General features: G+C 50.8%; 1 long non-coding RNA gene across 1 annotated transcript in view; it reads left to right on the top strand.

The window, feature by feature from the left end:
- Nucleotides 1-5,000, top strand: part of LOC143023653 (uncharacterized) — a 39,447-nt gene that overhangs the window by 7,741 nt on the left and 26,706 nt on the right. The window lies entirely within an intron of this gene.

Raw genomic sequence — 5,000 nt, 5'->3', positions numbered from 1 at the left:
AGAAGAAGAAGAAGAAGAAGAAGAAGAAGAAGAAGAAGAAGAAGAAGAAGAAGAAGAAGAAGAAGAAGAAGAAGAGGTGGAGGAGGAAGAGAAATTGGTGGAGAGGAGGATAATGGTGGTGATGGTGAGGGAGGGAGAGTGAGGGAGAATGCGTTTAGCAACAATATTTCATATTTTGATGTGCAGAGTACAAAGGGTAAAGGTTGCATCCACGTGCCTAGTGGAACAACAACAGGATTAATCATATTAATAATAATGACGAGAATAATGATATGATAATGATTATGAAAATAGTTTGAGAAAACGGAATTAACAGATAAAAAGAAAAATGCATCGGAATACCTAACTCTCCCCATATCCCCCTCTCTCCTCCCCCTCTCCCCTCCACCTCTTCCCCTCTCTCCTCCCCCTCCCCTCTACCCTCCACTCTCCCCCTCTCTCCTCCCCCTCTCCCCTGCACCTCTTCCCCTCTCCTCTCCCCCTCCCACTCTCCCCCTCTCCCCCTCTCCCCTCCACTCTCTCCCCTCTCCCCTCCCCCTCTCCCCCTCCCCTCTACCCTCCACTCTCCCCTTGCCACTCTCCCCCTCTCTCCTCCCCCTCTCCCCTCCACTCTCTCCCGCTCCCCTCCACCCTTCCCATCCTCTCTCCCCTCTCCCCCTCCTCTCCTCCCATTCTCCTGTTCCTTCATTTATTTCCCAACCTTCCCCCTTTCCTCCCTCCCCTCTCCCCCTCTCTCCCTTCTCCCCGTCCCTCCCCTTCCCCCACCCCCTCTCCCCTCTCCCCTCTCTCCCTTCTCCTCCTCCCTCCCCTCCCCTCTCCTCTCCCCCTCTTCCTCTCCCGTCCCCTCCCATTCTCCTTCCCCTCATCCAATTCTCCCCCTCCTCCCCTCTCCCTTCTCCCCCTCCCTCCCCTTCCCCCTCCCCTTACTCCCTTCTCCTCCCTCCCCTCCTCCCCTCTCCTCTCCCCCTCCCCCTCTCCCCTCCTCCCCCTTGCCCCTCCCCCTCTCCCCTCCTCTCCCATTCTCCTTCCCCTCATCCAATTCTCCCCCTCCTCTCCCCCTCTCCCTCTCCCCCTCCACTTTCCCCCTCCCCCTCTCCCCTCCTCTCCCATTCTCATTCCCCTTATCCAATTCTCCCCCTCTCCCCCCCTTCCCCCCCAGGACCTTAAGACGTTCAACTAAGTACCCGAAGATATATTTAGTGGAGGGAGTGGGAGAGCGGTTGGGGAGCAAAACCCGGATCATTATGAAAATATATTAGACCTTGCTCAGCCTGACAAGAATTACTTCTCTCTTTTTTTTTTCATCTCCTCATTGTTATTGCTCTTTCTTCCCCCCTTTCTCTTTCTCTCTCCCACCCTCCCTCTCTCTGCCCCTCTCTCTATCTCTTTCTCTCTTTCTCTGTCTCTCTCACCCACTCTCTTTTTTTCTCTCTCCACTCTCCTTCTCTTTCACTCTCCTTTCTCTCTCTCCTCTCTCTCCCCCCCTCTCTCTCTCTAGCTCTCTCTCCCCCTCTCCTCTCTCTCCCCCTCTCTCTCTCTCCAATCTCTCTCCTTCTCTCTCTACACTCTCTCTCTCCCTTTCTCTCTCCACTCTCTCTCTCTCTCTCTCTCTCTCTCTGTCTCCACTCTCCCTCTCTCCACTCTCTTCACGTTCTCTCTCTCCCCTCTCTCTCTCTCTCTCTCTCTCTCTCTCTCTCTCTCTCTTTCTCTCTCTCTCTCTCTCTCTCTATCTGGTATATGGAAAGGGCGGAGAGACCCAATCTTGGCCGATACCTCGCGCGACCGAGAGGTTGTGCAGAATAACAAACGCGCGCGCGCATAGAAAACGGAGTGCGGGATCGGCAGGTACGAGAAAGAAAGAAGAAAAAAAGATAAAAAATAAAAAGTGGAATTCTTTTCCTCAGGGTTCCTTCCCCGAGTTCGACAACTTTGGATATCTTCCCAATGCACTTCAGATGACTTTTTTTTCCTTTCTTTCTTTTTTTTCTTCTCGAAATTTTGACTTTTTTCCATTTTTTTTTCTTCTTGAAATTTTGACCTTTTTGTGTGTGCTTCAGTGACATGAATTTTTGACAGAGGAGGTCATATTAGACCACGTTATGTTAGGTTAAGTTAACTTAGGTTATTACAACTTCCCGAAGCCAAGATAGTGGTTTGAGGTCAGAGGGGGTGGGTGGGTGGGTGGCGGGGTGTCGGACCCAGCGAGAAAGAATTCTGTCCTTTCACAGAAAACGGGGCGCGGGTTCGGGAAGGTTCAAAACTTGGCCGAAATAACCGACACACAAGAGAGGGGAAAAAAAGAAAAAAAAAAAAAAAAAAAGGAGAACTCAAAAAAACTCGCGTTCGAGACTCGCAGGAAGCCAATATGCAGCGGCGATATTTGCAGGAGCAGTTGTATCGCTTCCACGGGAGGGAGTGAGGGAAGGGGAGGGAGGGATGTGGAGGGATAGAAAGAGGTAAGGAGGGAGGGAGGGAGGGAGGGATGTGGAGGGAGAGAAGGAGGTAAGGAGAGAGGGAGGGAGGGATGTGGAGGGAGAGAAGGAGGTAAGGAGAGAGGGAGGGAGGGATGTGGAGGGAGAGATGGAGGGAGGGAGGGAGGGAGGGAGGGAAGGGGAGTACGGGATGTGGAGGGATAGAAAGAGGTAAGGAGGGAGGGAGGGAGGGAGGGATGTGGAGGGAGAGAAGGAGGTAAGGAGAGAGGGAGGGAGGGATGTGGAGGGAGGGAAGGAAGGGGAGGACGGGATGTGGAGGGATAGAAATAGGTAAGGAGGGAGGGAGGGAGGGATGTGGAGGGAGAGATGGAGGTAAGGAGAGAGGGAGGTAAGGAGAGAGGGAGGGAGGGAGGGAAGGGGAGTACGGGATGTGGAGGGAAAGAGGTAAAGAGAGAGGGAGGGAGGGATGTGGAGGGAGAGATGGAGGTAAGGAGAGAGGGTGAGAGGGAGAGAAGAAGGTAAGGAGAGAGGGAGGGAGGGAAGGAGGAAATATGGAAGGGGGACAGGATATGGAGGAAGAGGAGGAGATAGGGAGGGGAAGGGAGGTGATATGGAAGGGGAGGGCGGGATGTGGAGGAAGAGAAGGAGGTAAGGGAAAGAGGGAGGGAGGTAGGAGATATGGAGGGAGTGGGGAGGGAAGAAGGGAGGAGATATGGGAAGGGAGGACGGGATATGGAGGGGGAGAAGGAGGGAGGGAGGAAGGAGGAGATATGGAGGGATGGAGGAAGGAAGGAGTGACGTAAATATGGAATTATAGAGAAAGGAAGAATGGAGGGAGGAAGGTGTGGAGGAAGAGAGGGAAACACGGAGAGAGGTAAGGATATGGAGGAAGAATGGAGGTATAGGGGAAGGGAGGTGTGGAGGGCAAGAGGTAGGTATGGAGGGAGGAGGGAAGAGAGGATAGAAACATAGAGAGAGGAAGTATGGAGGGAAGAGGGGATGTGGAGTGGGAACAAAATATGGAGTGAGGAGGAAAGAATATGAGAGAATATGGAGGGAGAAGGGATGTTAGGACTGATCTATGGAGTGAGGAGGGATGATGAGATATGGAGGGAGGAAATATGGAGAGTGGAGTGAAGTATGGAGGTAGGAGGAGGAAGTGTGGAGGACTGAAGAGGAGGGGAGGGGGAGTCTTGGGGAAAGAAAGAGGGAGGGAAAAAGAGGAGGAGGAAGAGGAAAAGGAGAGGAGGAGGGAAAAGAGAGGGTGGAAAGGGTAAGAGGAGGAAGGGGAAGAAGAGGAAGAGGAAGGAGGGGGAAGAGGAGGGGGACGAGGAGGAAGGGGGGGAAGGAGGAGGGAGACGAGGGGGAAGAGAAGGAGAAGGAGGAAGAAGAGGAGGGAAAGGAGGAAGAAGAGGAGAGGGTGTGGGGGAAGAGGAGGAGAAGGATGAGGAAGAGGAGAGGAAGGAGGAAGAAGAGGAAGGGGACGAGGGGGAAGAGGAGGGTAAGGAGGAGGAGAAAGAGGGGAAGGAGAAGAAGGAGGGGGAAGAGGAGGAGGGGAAGGAGGGGGAAGAGGAGGTGAAGGAGAAAGAGGAAGAGAAGGAGGAGGAGGAGGAAGAGGAGGAGGAGGAGGAGGAGGGGTATGTACTTACTTTGAAACTTTAGGAACTATTTAATGGATGGGGATGGGGGAATGGAGGCTTTAGAGGCGTACAGGAGGAGGCGGAGGAAGAGGAGGAGGAGGAGGAGGAGGAGGAGGAGGCGGAAGAGGTAGTGGTCAGTACGTGACAAAACAAAATATCATCTTAGCACACACAAAAAAAATCGAAGACAGTGGAAAGTGAGAATGGAGAAGGAGGAGGACGAGGAGGAGGAGGAGGAGGAGGAGGAGGAGGACGAGGACGAAGAGGAGGAGGAGATGTGATAAAAGTGGGAACAGAGGAGGAAGCAAGGAAATGGACGAGGCGGAGAACCCGGCGAAGAAGAATTAAAAATTTATATAAAAAGGAAAAAGAGAAACAAAATGGAGGATTCGGAAGATAAGGATTGGCAGTGGAAGAAGAGGAGGAGGAAGGGATGAAAGAGGGAGAATGATAAATAAAGAGAGAGAAACGAGAGGAGGAAAGAGAGAGAATACAAGGTAATGGTCGTCCACAAACGATTAAAATTTTCATGATTTTTTTTCCAATACTAAAGAATTTCCGAAATTCGAATTTTCGAAATTTTTTTGTTTTATGTATTCATTTATCTATTTATTTATTTGTTTGTTTAAGATTCCATGTGGAGAGTTAGCTAATCTAAGGTTTTAAATATAAAAAAATAAATAAACAAATAAGAAAAATAATAGACTAAATATGTCATTAGTTAAATTGAGATAAACTCTTCTAATTCCTTGTAGAGAGAGAGAGAGAGAAAGAGAGAGAGAGAGAGAGAGAGAGAGAGAGAGAGAGAGAGAGAGAGAATGAAAGCGTATGGAGAAAGAGAAACATTTGAGGTACAGTAGTGGGAGAAGAAATAGATGGGGAGGAAAATGGAAAATGGATGGAAGAGAGCAAGGAGAAAGTGGAGGAT

This window comes from Oratosquilla oratoria, unplaced genomic scaffold, assembly GCF_046742065.1.
Source record: "Oratosquilla oratoria isolate Oo_2021 unplaced genomic scaffold, ASM4674206v1 SCAFFOLD53, whole genome shotgun sequence".
NCBI classification, from domain to species: Eukaryota; Metazoa; Arthropoda; class Malacostraca; order Stomatopoda; family Squillidae; genus Oratosquilla; species Oratosquilla oratoria.
The sequence above is the reverse complement of the archived record's forward strand: the minus strand, read 5'-3'. Positions and strand labels throughout refer to the sequence as shown.